The following is a 16323-nucleotide window of genomic DNA, read 5'->3' on the forward strand; positions in this document are numbered from 1 at the left end:
GCCCCTTCCAACATCTGCCGCCACAGGAAGGAGGGGTGGACCCCACTCCCAGCCAGTGCCCTGAGTTCCCACTTCCATTGTCCAGATGGTTCTGTACAGTCCCTGCTGGTCCCATACCCACTTCAGGGACCAGTAGCCTGGAACAAGCAGATGGGAAAGGATGAACCAGCGCCCAAGGGTGAGACACTGATGAGAGAGGACCGCGTCCTCACTAGGGAGGAAGGCAGGCTGGCTCATCACTCTCTGGTCCAGAACAGCGCCTGGGAGACCAAAGACCTGCGCCCTGAGCCCAGATCCTCCGCTGACCATGGTGGGGCCCCAGGCCAGCCACGGGCACTGGTGCGTTCTCGGGAAGGAGCCTTCAGGGTGGTGTGGGCCTTTAGTGATGATGTTTATTCCACACGTGTCTCAGGTCGCAGCTGGAGCAGCCCTGTCACCATGAGGAAAGGAAACCATGTGAAGGGAAGTGACAGGTGATGAAGCCTTAGGAGCTGCAGGCACCTGCTGGGTGCTTTGCTTCCCTAACTTCATAATCCCCACCCACGGCCACCTGTTGGAGGAGGTCACGGAAAGGATGTCACCACAGGCTGTCCCGCGAGCTGGCCCCGGGCAGTCAGAGGGTCCTCACCCTCCCCTGTTCTTGGGATACACGGTCCACCCAATGTTCCCACAGCTGGGGCTGATTCAAGGATGCAGCCTTGAGAGAATGAGAGAGGATCTGGCCTGAATATGTGACTGAATCCCGGGAAGGTCTCTGTGCAAACTTCTGAGACTCTGGCAGGTGGGTGGGGAGATCTACTTGTCTCGTGCGCCCAAGACAAGCCTTGTCTGTAAGTTCCCTGCTTATTAACCTGGTCCGCCTCCCAGTCTGGAGTTGTCTCCCCTTGCCCTCCGTGCAAGGGCCAGTTTGCAAACTAACACTACCATTATCCCCATTTTTCGGAGACACTGAGGCTTGGAGCCCAGTGTGAACTAGAACCCCCAGCAGAAGCTCTTTTCCTGAGGCCCCTGTGCCCCCTGCTGCACGGGGAATGGGGCTGGAGGGGTGATGGAAGGGCGGAGGCTGAAGATGACCCTGGGCTTTCTGAGCAGGGGCCAGGGACAGGTAAGAACCCGCGGGCCTGGAGGCAGAGCTGGGGGCCCTCAACGTGGAGCTCCCCAGTGGGAGCAGCTGGGGCCACGCCGAGGTGGGCCCACCCATCACCTGCCACCTCTGCAGGCTGGCTGCGCTCCAGGCAGCGGAGTCCTGGCGGGGAGGGCGGAAGAGCGGCCGGGAGGGCGGTTCCAGGAGCGCTGGGCCAATAGCGTCAGAGCGCGAGAAACAGAGGCCGCGAGGAGCCCCGCCCACCCACCCCAGGGGGCACCGCTGAGCTTGGGTGAGCTTGCACTTTTGTGTGTCTTTTATATGTGGGGAAATAGGAGCATATGACTTTTTTCACTCTCTGGCCTGAATTCTTCCTGCTTAGCTTACTGTGTGGTTAAGTCAGTTTCTGCTTCCAAAGCCGCACGGTATCGCTCTTAGGAAGGCTTCATCATGTACTTCGCACTGTCTCTTGGTTGTTTTCCTTTGTCGTTGTTTCTTCAAGGGGTGAGTTTCGGGCTGTTGTTGGGTTCTGTTTGCTTTTGTTGCCTTAATTTGTTTGTTTGTTTGTTTTTATCAAAGATGCGGGACCGATGTCGTTATGGATAAACGCTGTGGTGCAGTCACGGTCAGTTTCTTACCCTGTACTCCTGCACGTGGACCCAAGTGTGTGCAGGCCTTAGGGGTCTGGCACCGTCCAGAACGCTGGTGCCAAATCCTCTACTCACTCCACTCAAGGATGAGAGTGTTTTCAGAAAAGGGTGTCAACTTTGGGTCACAAGACATGTTTTAAAATTTGTTCCTGCTTTTCGTTGCCTCAAGGTGGGTGCATGTCTCTCCCCTCAAGATTAGTATAATTTTTCATTTAAACCAACATCTCCCTAAAACCCTTCCTTCTCCGTCATCCCCAGTTCACGGCTAGAGTTAAATCCAGTCTCCAGGTGTCCTGGGGAAAGACAGGCCTGGCTCCTTTTCTTTTGCTGCTCCCCTTTTCCAGAGTGAATCTCATGACAGGTTTTAAATCTCTCAGTTGGATAAGCCAAATAGTTTATTTTGATATTTTATTTTGCATGCATGTCAAGATTAAAATGTTCCGTGTGTCCATTGGCTATTTGTACTTCTCTTTTCAACTGCAGGGGGTAATTTTATATTGAGGTATAATTAACATATAAATTATATACGTTTAAGGTGTACATATCTTGGTTTTATATATTTATATATTGCACACTGATTACCACCATAGTGTTAGCTAACACCTCTGTCATATCTCATAATTATCATTTCCTTTTTGTGGTGAGAACAATTAAGATCTAGTCTCTTAGCAGCTTGGAAGTTTATAATGCAGAATTGTTGACTGTCGTCACTGCGCTCTGCATTAGGCCTCTCCGGAACCTATTCGTCCACCGGTTGCAAGTTGATATCCTTCAATAACCTCTCCCCAGTTCCTCCACCGCCCAGCCCCTGCTAACTGTCATTCTACTCTCTGTTTTTATGAGTTTGGCTTTTTTAGGTTCCACATAATGTGAGATCACACTGTATTTGCCTTTCTCTGTTTTTCTTATCTCACTTAGCATAACACTCTCAAGGTCCATCCATGTTGTCACAAGTGGAAGGGTTTCCTTCTCTTTCATGGCTGAATAATATTCCTCTGTGTGTGTCTGTGTGCGTGTGCATGTGCGTGTGTGTGTCTTTGTCCACTCATCCAGTGATGGGTACCAGTGGTATAAGTTTGCTTCCATGTCTTGGCTCTTGTGAATAATGCTGCAATAAACATGGGAGTGCAGATATCTTTTCAATATCCTGATTTCATTTCATTTAAATATACACTGAGTTGTGGGACTGCTGGATCGTACGGTGGTTCTACTTTTAGAATCTAGACCCAGGGACATGGGAGTCCTCCCAGTGCTGAGGCCAGCCTGCCTGTGGCCTGGGGTGAAGTCAGTGCTCACTCCCCACTCCCCACCACGGGCACAGGCTAGTACTCAGCACACGATAGAATGAATGCAGTCAGAGCAGGGATGCCATTCTCCTGAGCAAACCTCAGTTTAAGGGATTCCCACCAACAAAATGATGCCTTCTCAGTGTCCCCTGAGTCATCCACTCAGTGCCAGACTCTGGAGCAGGCTTTCAGGATACAAAGGTGAGCAAGTTAAATGTGGCCCGTACCCTCCTACTGGGGACAGATACAGGATTCATTCACTTGGCTTCAAATACATGCAGGTTTGTGAAACAAAATCAGATTCACCCTCAAATTAGGGCAGGAAATGTGGAAAGGAAATATGCCCCAGCTGCCATGAAAATTCTCTGCTACCACTTTCCCCACTTGGGACAAATGGAGAGTTTGGGGCTTGGGTGGGTGCAGGCCCCACTCTCAGTGACTCGGGGAGCTCCCCCCATGCACACAAGATGTTGCTGCCTCTGCTGCCTGGAGCAGGGGTGGAGGAGTGCCCCTGGGGAGGGTCCTGTGTGGGGGACAAGGCGTCCAAGAGGGTACCTGGAGGGAGCTCCGGTTGCCTGAGATACTTCCCCCTCCGTGGGGTTCACCTTCCTCCAGAAGACGGCCACCGCCCTGGTCAGAGGCCTGAGCGTGGTCACCACAGCCTGGGCACCTGCTGCTCATGATGCCTTCTGGTCACAGCGACCTCTCAGGGTCTGGGCTTCCTGCTGTCATTCCTCAGCCTCTGTGGCTCCATGCGACCCTGCTGCCACCTTAGGAGGTGACACGGGCCGCATGTTCAAGTCCCTGTGGACCCCAAGTGCAGGGCCTGCCTCACTGCTGTCCAGCCAATGGATGTGCAATGGGTGGACTCCTGTGGCCACTGAGAGGAGATGGGCCTGGATGTCCTGACTCCTCCCATCATTGATGAGGGCGCCAATATGGTGGCCACAGGGAAATGGGCTCAGGTCTCTGCCCTATGTATGCTTCAGGGGGTTGAGGGGTTCCTCTGTGGGAACCCCCAGAGGATGGCAGCCTGGCATGGAAGGTGTGGCTTTTTGATCAGGGCTGCAGCCCTAGAAGAAGCTGGAGGCTACACACCCCCATCACTACGATTCTCTTTTTCTGCCTCATGGATCACATCCTCTGAATGGAAAGTAAGGAGACCAGGCCTGGTCCAGACACCCTAGAGATATATACTGTGACCAAGTGGCATTTATCCGAGGAGTGCAAACTTGGTTTAACATCTGAAAACTACTTAATCTTATAATTTATATTAATAGAACAAAGAAATAAAACTTGATCATCACAATAGATTAAAAAAATGGATTTGACAAAGTCCAACACCCATTCATGAGCAAAGAAACTTTTAACAAATTTGGAATAGATAGAAGCTTATTCAACTGAGAAATAGTGTCCTCAAAAACTCAGTGTGCATAATACTTAATTTTGAAAGAATCAACATTTTCCCTAATATTGGGGATAATGCAGGATGTCCATCTGTAATCAACATTGGACTAGAGGTTCCAGCTGGTGGAATAAGCCTCCCTCCCTTCCAACATAAAACCATCCTGATCAGAAGGGAATAAACTAAACTCTCTTTATTCACAGATGAGCCTACATGGAGACAATCTCAAGAAATGTGCGCACACACACACACACACACACACACAAGCTGCTAGACCCAAAAACAAATTTAGCAATGCCACAGGAGAGATCAACTTTAAAGTATCAATTGTATTTCTATATACTAGGAACAAAGATTCCAAAAATAAAATTAATAAAATTAGTTGATTGAAAATATCCTTTAAAAGAATAAAACACTTAAGAATAAATCTGACAAAATATGTATGAGACCTGCATAAAAAATTACAAAACATTTCTGGGAATATTTAAAGAAACGCTAAATAAATACATATATTTTTCACATTGGAAGACTCAATATTGTCAAGATGGCAATCGTCCCCAAATTTATCTGTAGAATGAACACAAAACCTATCAAAATCTCAGCTGACTTTCCTGTAAAAATTGAAAAACTGATCTTAAAATACAGGTGGAATAGTGTATTACCTTAAATAGTCAAAATATTTTGGAAAAGAAAAAGTTGTAGTACTTACCATACCTTTTTCAAAACTTACAAAGCCACAATAACTAAGACAGTATGGTATTGGTGCAAAGGTAAGTGTATAGATCAATGGAATAGATTCAGAGACTATGAATAAATCCTTACATTTATGATCGATTGATTTTTATTGTGGTAAAATACATATAACATAAAATTTATCATGTTAAAATATATAATTCATTGGCAATACATTCACAATGTTGTGCAACCATCACCACCATCTAGTTCCAGAACATTTTCATCTCCTCAAAAGGAAACGCCACACTCATTATGTGGTCCTCCCCATTCCTCCCTACTCTAGCCCTTGACACCCGCAAATGTGCTTTCCATCTCTATATAAATGCCTATTCTGGATATTTTATAACAATGGGATCATATGATGTGTGATCCTTTTATGTCTGGTTTCTTAAACTTAGCATAATGTTTTGGAGGTTCTTCCACATTGTTGCATGTACTAGTACTTTGTTTCTTTTTATGGCTTAATACTCTGCTGTATGGGTACCACATTTGTTTATCCGTTCATATGCTCATGGACATTTATATTGTTTCCACCTTTTGACTATTCTGAATATTGCTACTATCAACATTCCTGTGTAAGTTTTGTTTAAACATCTGATTTCAATTTGGAGTGTCTATATCTAGGAGTGGAATTACTGGATCACATGGTAATTTTATGTGTACTTTATTGAGGAACCACCAAATTGTTTTAGCTAGAGGTTATACCATTTTACATTCCCACCAGTAATGTTTATGGTTCAAATTTTTCCACATCCTCTCTAACACTTCTTATTTTCCCTTTTTAAAAAAATTATGGCTATCCTTGTGGGTGTGAAGTAGTATCACATTGTAATTTTTATTTGCATTTCCCTAGGGCTAATGATGTTGAGCATTTCTTCATTAGCTTGTTGGCCATTTGTGTATCTTTGTAGAAATGTCTACTCATGGCCTTTGCTCATTTTTTAAATTGGGTTGCCTTTTTGTTGTTAAGTTATGAGTTCTTTATATATGTTGTACATTAGAATGATCAATTGATATTGACAAAAGTACCAAGATAATTCACTGGGGAAATGATGGTCTTTTATTTTTTTTATATACATTTTTTTTTCTTTATTTTCACTTTGATTTATTTTTCTTTTGTTCAAGCATTTTTTTTAACATTTTTTATTGATTTATAATCATTTTACAATGTTGTGTCAAATTCCAGTGTTCAGCACAATTTTTCAGTCATTCATGGACATATACACACTCATTGTCACATTTTTTTCTCTCTGAGTTATCATAACATTTTGTGTATATTTCCCTGTGCTATACAGTGTAATCTTGTTTATGTATTCTACAATTTTGAAATCCCAGTCTATCCTTTCCCACCTTCCACCCCCCCGATGATGGTCTTTTAAACAAATGGTGCAGAGATGATTAGAAATCTACACTAAAAGATGAATTTACACTATCATCATGGCCAAAGTTAAAAATAGTGAAGGCATCACATAATGAGGGAGGATGTGTAGAAACTGGATCTCTCATCTGTTGCTAATGGGAATGTAAAATTAAAATTATACATCCACTCTGGACAAAAGTTCTCCATTTTCTTTAAAAAGTAAACATGCAACAGTGCAATAAGATATTTTTCTAAGGAATAGATATTGGAAAAGAAGACATAAAATTTTAATTGCTGAAGAGTTTATCATCTTTGTAGAAAATCCTAAAAATATTTTTTTAAAAAGCTTATAAAATTAATGTGATTATAGCAACATCAAAAGACACAAGGTCAATAAAAATACCAATTGCATTTCTATACACTAGTAATGAATTTCCAGAAATTGAACTATTTTTAAAAAGGATCATGTACCCACCAGAGGTGGGGGAGTGGGGGAAGGGGAAATATGATGAAGGCAGTCAAAATGTACAGACTTCCAGTTATAAGATAAATAAATTCTAAGAATATAATGTACAACATGATAAATACAATTAACATTGCTGTATGATATATATGAAAGTTGTTAAGAGATCCTAAGAGTTCTCATCAAAAGAAACATATTTTTCTATTTCTTTAACTTTGTATCAAAATGAAATGTGGATGTTCACTAAACTTATTGTGATAATCACTTTATGATGTATGTAAATCAAGTCATTATGCTACACACCTTAAATTTATACAGTGCTGTTATGTCAATTACAGCTCAATAAAATTAGAATAATAAATAAAAGACAATGTATAATAACATGAAAAAAGATGCAGTATTTAATTATAGCATGCAAAAATACTAAGTAGTTAGAGATAAATTTGACAAAAGATATGCAAGATATGTACACTGAAAATTACAAAAGAAATGAAAGAATACATACATAAGTACCTGTAAAGATGTACCATATTCACAAATTTGAAAACTCAATACTGTTAGATGTCAACTCTACTAAACTTATCTATAGATTCGATGCATTTTCAATAAATTCACAGCAGGACTTCTTAAAGAAACTGACAAGGTGATTCCAACATATCTATAGAGATGTGTCCACTGAAAGAAAAATGCACAACGTGAGAATTATGAGTTAAGTTTTATTCAGGATCTTACTGAAGACTATAGCCCCCAGAAGACAGCCTCTCAGATAGCTCTGAGGAACTGCTCCAAAGAGGTAGACCGGGAGGCTAGTTTATATCTGATTTTTTTGTGTGTGAGGGAATACAAGCAATCAGCAAACACTTTAGTAAAAGATTACTGCTGGTCACAAAAAGACCCAGCTATCTCAAGTTAATGAATATAGTATTTTTCTATGTATGGGAAGATGCAAGAAGTGGAGTTCATTAAAATTCTTCCTGCAATGCATCTTAACTGTCTAAGGGCCTGTTTGTCCAAAGCACAGAGCATCTCGTTACCATCTTTAATTTCCTCTGTCTGAAGCACAGAGTGCTTCTTCCGGTTATTACCTTAATCTCTTCATCTGAAGCACCGAGTACACTGTCGGTCAGCGGCTGCAGCGGGCTAATCTTTGTAGACTTGGATGATGAGTGAAATGCTCTTTGCTCTTCTTTTGTTTGCAAATGCAAAAGGCTTCAAAACAATTTTGAAACAGAACAAAGTTACAGGACTTATCTACACTGCCTAGTTTCAAGATTTAGTATAGAACAATTATCCAGGCAGTGTGATATTGGCATAAAAATAGATTTAGAGATCAATGGAAGAGAACAGGGAGTTCACAATATACTCACAACTATATGGACAATTAACTTTCGACAGAAGTGTGAAGGCGATCCAATGGAGAAAGGATATTTTCAACAAATAGTGCTGGAAATATTGGATAAGCATATCTTTAAAAACAAAATGACCCTTACCTCACATCATATACAAAAAGTAACTCAAAATCATAGGCATAAATGTAAAAGACAAAGCCATAACCTTCCAGAAGTAAACACTGGAGAAAATCTTATTGATCTAGGATTAGAAACACATTTTTTAAATAGGACCCCCATACACAAAATATAAAAGAAAAATTGATAAAGTAGACCTCATCAAAGTTAAAATATTTTGCTCTTTAAAGGACACAGTTATGAAAATGAAAAGACAAGCCACAGATTGGGTAAAAACATTTGCAAAACACATATTGGATGAAAGACTTGAATACATCTAAATCTAGAATACATATATTTTAAAAAACAATTACAATGCAATAATAAGACAATCCAATAAAAAGTGCTACCAATTTGAAAAGAAACATTTGACCAAAGAAATTATATGGATGATAAATGACGGCATGAAAATATGCTCAACCATTAGTAGTCATTAGGAAAATGAAAAAAATCAAGCCACAATGAGATACCACTCACTACACACCAATAAAAAAGCCAAAATTTTTAAAAACTCACCATACCAAGTGTTGGGGAGGATGTGGAGCAGTTAGAACGCTCATATCCTGCTGTAGGGAATGTGAAATGTTATAACCACCATGGAAACCAGTTTGTCAATTGCTTAAAAAGCCAACCATACATGTCCCAAATTACCCAGTAATTCTACTCTTAGATGTTTATTAAAGAGAAAAGATAACACGTGCACACACAAAGACTTGTACATGAATATTCAAAGCAGGTTTCTTTGTGATAGGCAAAAATTGGAAACCACATAAATGTCCATGTCCAGGTAAATGGATGAACAAATTGTCATATATCCAGACAATGGAATACTATTCAGCAATATAAAGGAAAGAACTATTGACAAATGCAACAAGTTACACAAATCTCAAATTCATTAGGTGGAATGGAAGAATACTGGTAAAAAGAAGCATGTACTCTAAGATTCCATTTATATAAAATTCTAGAAAATCTCAAATTATTCTGTGGTGACAGAATGTAAATAACTGGTTGCCTGGTGATGGAAATGGAAGGAGGCATGGACTGATTACAAAGGAGTCAGAGGAAACTTTTAGTGGTAATGGGGATGTCTATCTTGACTCATTGTGTATACCTATGTCAAAGTTGATTTTAAATATGTGCTGTTTATTGTACATAAATTATGTCTCAATAAAGCTATTTTTAAATGGTGAATGTCTGAGAAAAGATTAGCTCTTAATAGAGCAGTGGTCAGGGCCAGAGTGAATACAGCTGTCTGTAGCACGAGGAAAATGACCTAGGACATCCTCTCAGAGCGCTGAGCACAGTGGTGCCCAAAGCCAGTAACACATTATCCCAAGATTGCAACAAGACCATGATGGATAAAGCAGACATTTCCTGCAGTGAGAAGTCAGACATGGAGGTGGGGCAAAAATTGTCAGTAACTGTTTAAATACCTGCAGAGAGCAGTGATCAGCCTGCTCCTAGCAGAAACCATAAGCAAAGCATCATAGGCAAAGTAAACTGCCTCAGTGCGTTCAGGCTGCTGTAACAAAATACCACAAACTGGGAATCTTATAAACAACAGAAATTGATTCCTCACAGCTCTGGAGACTGGAAGTCTGAGATCAGGGTGGCAGCATGGTTGGGTGGGGATCCTTTTCTTGGCTCATAGCTGGTACCTTCTTTTTGTGCCATCACCTGGTGAAAGGGGTGGGAGATAGCTCTTTTATAAGGCACTAATGCTGTTCATAAGGGCTACATCCTCATGACTTAAGCACCTTCCAAAGACCCCACTTTCCAATACTATCATCTTTGGGGATTAGGATTTCAACATATGAATTCAAGAGGGGAACACAAACATTTAGATCATGACAACAACTAAGGCTGCTACAGAGGAGATACCAGTCCATTGGGAAAGAAAAATGTAGGTTGGAAAAGAAAAAAGTAGGCTTCCAAGGACAAGCCATTACTAGCAGAATTTATACATCCTTAGCATACTGCTTATCTATTGATGGGTAATAATTTTAAGACAAAATTTGTAGGTTAGAACAACACACATTTACCATCTCCCAGATTCTGTGGTTGGAGCCTGGCTTAGCTGAATCGTCTGCAGGGCTCCAGCCCATGTGTCAGCTGAAGCTGTGGTCTCTCCTGAGGCTGTCCTGGCAAAAGAGCTGCTTCATCACTCACATGGCTATTGGCAGCATTCGGTTCCTTTGAACTGAGGACCTAGTTTCTCAGCCAGAGCCCACCTTCAGCTCCTGGCCACATGGCCCTCTCCCTATGGAAGCTTGCTTCTTCAAAGCCAGAAAGGGAGTGAGAGTCTTTGCACAAGATGAATGTCACTATCTTACAGATTGTCATCATATGCATCTTACCACCTTTGCCACATTCTGCTGGTTAGAAAGTCCCACCCATACTCAAGGGGAGGAGGTAAGACAAAAGCATGGACACCAAGAATTGGGGACTATGGGGGTCACCCCAGCACTGTCTGCCACACTTGGTGAGCAGGGAGCTGTGGCTCCGGGCAGGTCATGTGAAATGGAAGAGACTGCAGGAGGCAGTCCACAGGCAGCCCATCTTCAGTGCCCCATCCAGATACAGTATTATCCACTGGAGTGAATGTGAAAAACAACTGAAGGGTAGCAATGAGGCTATCCCAGCAACTAGGGTGCCAAAGGGGAAACTACCGCAATGAGGCTGAGACAAGGGACACATTGGCATCTTTCACCAGGGAATGTGCCAATATCCAAGTGCAAGGCAGTTGTCAGTCAGAGCCAACACCCCCTTGGACACCAGGGAGCAGCCCCGCTTGGAGCCAGTGAAACACCATGGAGGGGAATGGGAACCATTGCAGCAATGCAAGGGCACATGCACAAATTGTCTTTCCCACTTTTAGGCAATCCAAAGACAATTACTCAGGACAGGTCAGGCTGTCCCAGAAACTAGAGGACAGAGGGGTGACTAGGCACCATGTGCCTTAACATTAACACAAATTCCAGCCCCTACATGAGAACAATAGTAGCACCAAGGACAGACTACAGGTGCGGGAACATCCTCCCTCAGACAAGAGGGCGGACCCCTCTGTGTTCGAGCAGAAGCCACCGTGGGGGTGGAGGACAGTCAGGCTCTCCAATAACACCTGAATTCTCTCAGAGAGCAGGGGCAGTGCCCTGGGGAAATGGGAGCAATACTCAAAAGCTGTGACTATGTGGCTCAGGGGAACAGAGCAACCCTAAAAGAAATGGTCTGCTTGTGTGAGGTGACTGCGAAGAGGAGGGTGGGGGCCAGATCAGCAGAGGGGAGTGAGCCAGTCTGGGAAGAGCAGGAAACCGGAGTGGGGAGCTGGGGATTTCAGAGGCAAGACTCAGTGCAGAGGGAAGGAACGGACAATCTTCTTTGGTGATGTATTGGGGGGAGGGGGGAAATGGTCCTTCAGATGGTGGCAAATGGTCTGCTCCTACTCAGTTACATCCCCTTGGAAAGTAGCCTGTGTCCACCCCAACATCAGAAACCTTGGTTTAACAGAGACTCACCCGAGGTCACTCTACCAGGCCAACATCCCATTCTGTGGCCCCAGCATCCCCACACAGTCCCCCACTGGAAAAGCAGGCCAATCTTAGCAGCGTAAGTGCCACGTGTCTAGGCTGAGAGCGAGAGTCTTGGGCTGCGGAGGGCTTCCCAAGAGCAGGTGGGGGTGGTGGGAAGAGAAGCACTGCGCCCACAGCTGTTCTTTAGTAATTGACCCAAACCCCGTCTGTTTAGCGATTTAGGCACCAGCAAACAAAAGATGCAAGAGAGGCATTAGGGAGAGGGAAGATGAGGCCAGGCTAGCAATCAGAGGACCGAAAAGCAAAAAATAGTTTCTTCCTTGACCTGGGAGAGCTGGGCCAGCCTTGCAGAAGGGCATATATAAGCTCGGTGGTCAGAGGGGTGTCTCCCAGAGCTATCTGAGCTCAGGCCGTGATGGTAGAGAGCCAGGGGATCTCCTCAGTGCAGACGAGGAAGGGTGACCATTGCAAGGAGACACAGTGACTCCCTGGCACCTCCCCCAGCCATCCTGCCACAGCACCATACACATGAGAGAGCAGACTGTCTCACTGAGGTGTGATGTGCCCTTCAGAGAGGAGGAAGGACAGCACCCCTCCCTCACACACAAAGAGGAGAGAGCATTCCTCTTGTGCAGGGCAAAGCAAAATCTGACAAAGCATTGCACAAATATCTAGGGGCAGAATTAATCTACACTAGAGGCAAAGAAAGTGTTCCCCAGATTTTTCTTACTCTCCCAAGGTGCTCCCAGGATGCCAAAGTCAACCAGCTCCAGGGCCTGAGGCCTTATGGGCTCAAGATTCCTCTTCGATGTTTGGATTCTTTGCTTCCCACTTCCACCCCCAGCCTGACTCTGCCCCGTGGACCTGGCTCCTGACTTGGTCACCTTCGGTCAGTTTCCAAGCTCGGGGCCCTAAGGCACGTGGGCTGACTTTCTGGTTCAACCCTTGGCCTCCTGCAGGATCCATACATGACCTCGTACTTCCTGTGGTCCTGGTCACTCCAGGTACTGCTGCTGGGGAAATACAGGCAGACCTCATTTTATTGCATTTTGCAAATATTGCATTTTTTACAAATTGAAGGTTTGTGGTAACCCTGTATTGAGCAAATCTTTCAGCACCATTTTTCCAATAGCATTTGCTCACGTAGTGTCTCTGTGTTGCATTTTGATAATTCTCATGATGTTTCGATTTTTTTTCATTATTATTCTATTTGTTCTGGTGATCTGTGATCAGTAGCCTTTGATGTTACTACTATGACTCACTGAAAGCTCAGATAATGGTTAGCATTTTTTAAACAAGAAAGTATTTTAAATTAAGGCGTGAGCATTGTTTTCTTAGACATAATGCTATTACACACTTAATAAACCACAGTATGGTGTAAACGTGACTTTTCTAAGCACAAATATGACCACTTTATGCATTTTATTGGTAGTCTACATTTTAAATCTGCAGTATGACATATAGGGAAAAAAGCTTCTACTTAAAAGAGTACTGTTAATAATCAAACCAGCCTTAATATGACTGACCTTTCAAGGTCTTGTTTTGCATTAAACAAGTTAATTTTTAGCAGGTGTAAATCACTGCCCCCCCAAAAAAAGGAAACTGGGTACATTCTCAAAATTTAGCTTCCTCACCAGGAGTCTGCTGGATAGATATTGGAGAAGGGTGTTATGTTCAGGTTTAAACTGAAAGAAAATGGGAAACCAGATAAAGCAAGCCAAGCAAATTCACTTCACTTTGTGCTCCTTTCTGCTGCTTTGAAAGTCTCTCCCAGAGGTCAGGAAGCCCTGGTATGACAATCACTTTAGTCTTTACAGAACATACATTCATGTGCTTCACGTTCAAAGACATACAGGCAGTCTTTGTTACTGTTTCTCCTCCAGATCCCTTCAGATTCTCATAAGCTTCAGAAAGCTTCCCAAGATTGTTGCCCAGTTCTTTATCTGAATCCAAGTAAACATCTATGCCAAAGCAGCTCTTCCTGGGAGAAGATAAAACAGGCACAGATACATAACCAGCTCAATTGCATACCTACTCAACTGAACACCTGATCACGTATCCTGATGTCTTTAAAAGCAGCACTAGGGACAAATGGAACTCTCAAGAGGTAAAATCCAAATATCGAACAGTTAAAACACATACAAATCACTCAGTTAAAAGAATGTTAGCAGGGGCAAGGCAGACAGTGGGTATAGCTCAGTGGTAGTGTGCATGCTTAAAAAATAAATAAAAATGTAAAGAATAAAAGAATGTTAGCAGAGGGGCACTAAAAGGAGTTAAGCTGGGCAGCTGGTTCAGCTATACCTTGGTATTGGAATAAATCTGTAAGATGAGGAACTGACAGAGACACTGAAATAGCTAGGCACCGTGGTACGATGGCGTTCACTTTCACTGCATGTGTTTAAGATATTACTCAATCCCAGTGACTATAAAGCAACTTGTGGATCTTCAGTAAATAAATCCTAATATAAATATATGTGATCTTATTTGAGAGTGTTGCATGGTATGCCTATCTTCTTCACATTTGAATCAAAATACCTATGTAGACATGAAAATAACTATAAAACTGATACCAACTGTTATTATTCCTTGAGAGTTCCAATGGTTCAATAACAGCTCTAGTCTGTGCTGGTAAACATACCTTCTACATGCACTGGGAACCCAAAAGTTTCATGTGACTTTCTTTATTGCGATATTCACTTTATTGTGGTGGTCTAGAACTGAACCCACGATATCTCTGAGGTAAGCCTGTGTGATTAAATATAACAATCTCCTCTCAACCCAGAAAACCTGTCCTCAAAAGTAGTAAGGAAAAACAATAATTTTATATTGAATAAACATTAAAACAGAATGTGATGAGCATCAGAGGCAACCCACTGCTGGGATTGCAGAGACAGAAACAGAGCTACTTTTTATGAAGCTAAATGGAGTTTACAACTCATTCCACTACATAGGTCTTGCAATTTGGAGTGGCGTGGTGTTAGGTCCACATTCTCCTAGGAAAGTGGGAGATAGAGCTTTATCTTTCAGGATGATGACATTTCAAGAGATGGCTGCCAGGTCTTTCCGAGGACATTCCTGAGTTGTGAGCCTGGCAAGAGGTTTTTTTGGCCATTACAAAAACTTACATACATTTGAATGGACAGAGAAAGAAATTTGAAGGAAAAACAAGAAGCGGGGAGAAGTCGCTTCCCTTATTTTTAACAAGAATTATTTTGTTTGGTTTCTGGCAAATTATGCTCAAAGACTGAGACTGTCTTTGCCAACAATCTATTTAACACAGATTCACTGTGGGAATTATAGCAATTTCACAAGCCAATAGCATACAGGATAATGTCTCTTAATAAACCAATAAAGAAATAACATACTCCAAACCAATACTAGATTAATCACACTGTGGTTCCTGGCAAGGGAGAGATAAAAGGAATAAAGTCCAAATTTAGTTGAGCTGCACCTTTCTAGAGTGGGTTCTCAAAAGAGTGGACTTAGCCAACCACGAGCTGATGTGCTAAGCAAAAGTCCCCCGTTGCTAGGGCACGTTGCTAGGGAGGGAAGAGCCCCGCTGACAGGCAGGGCACGTTGCTAGGGAAGGAAGACGCCATGTTGGCGGCCAAGAGAGCTCCTTCAAGGGGCCGCTGCCCTGTTTTCACCACTGCAGGCAGAGGCGATTTGCCCAGGCAGGAGCTAATACCGCCCCCACCCCACAACCCAGGGTCTTCAGAGAGCTATTAGGTCAGCGAAGAGTAGCCTTGCCCGAACACTCCGGAATATTCTGGAGGTGCTGTTTTCACCTCTTGGTATTTAAAGCTTAAACGTTTCGCCCCCTCCACCCCACCATAGTGGCTCCTCCACCTGTTCTTACGGATAAGCCCCCAGCAGTGCTTGTCAATATCTGAACCACTGAGTACTTGATGACATAGTTCCTCAATGAAAACAACTTCACTCTTAGATCAGAATGGGTGGGTTTAAAATCCTATCAGCCAATACACAAGAATTAAGCCTTTTCTTTTTCATTTGTATTTGCCCTTCTACTTCCCATGTTTTTTCTGTTTCCTGCCACAGGGACAAATCCTAACTATCTGACAGCTTTCCCAGTATTAGACAATGAATGGCTAGCAACTCCCAACCACCCAAAGAGGGAGAATAGGTCTCTACCCACATCTTAGGAAGGTTTGACTTGTTTGGGATCAGAATTTTGGTTGAGAGAGGGACCACACTGACAGAAGAAGACATCCTGTTCCAAAGGGCACGGTGACAGGTGACAGAGTGGCGTCACCTCTTCACCATGACTACTTGAGCACTAAA

The sequence above is a fragment of the Vicugna pacos genome, chromosome X (assembly GCF_048564905.1).
Source record: "Vicugna pacos chromosome X, VicPac4, whole genome shotgun sequence".
NCBI classification, from domain to species: Eukaryota; Metazoa; Chordata; class Mammalia; order Artiodactyla; family Camelidae; genus Vicugna; species Vicugna pacos.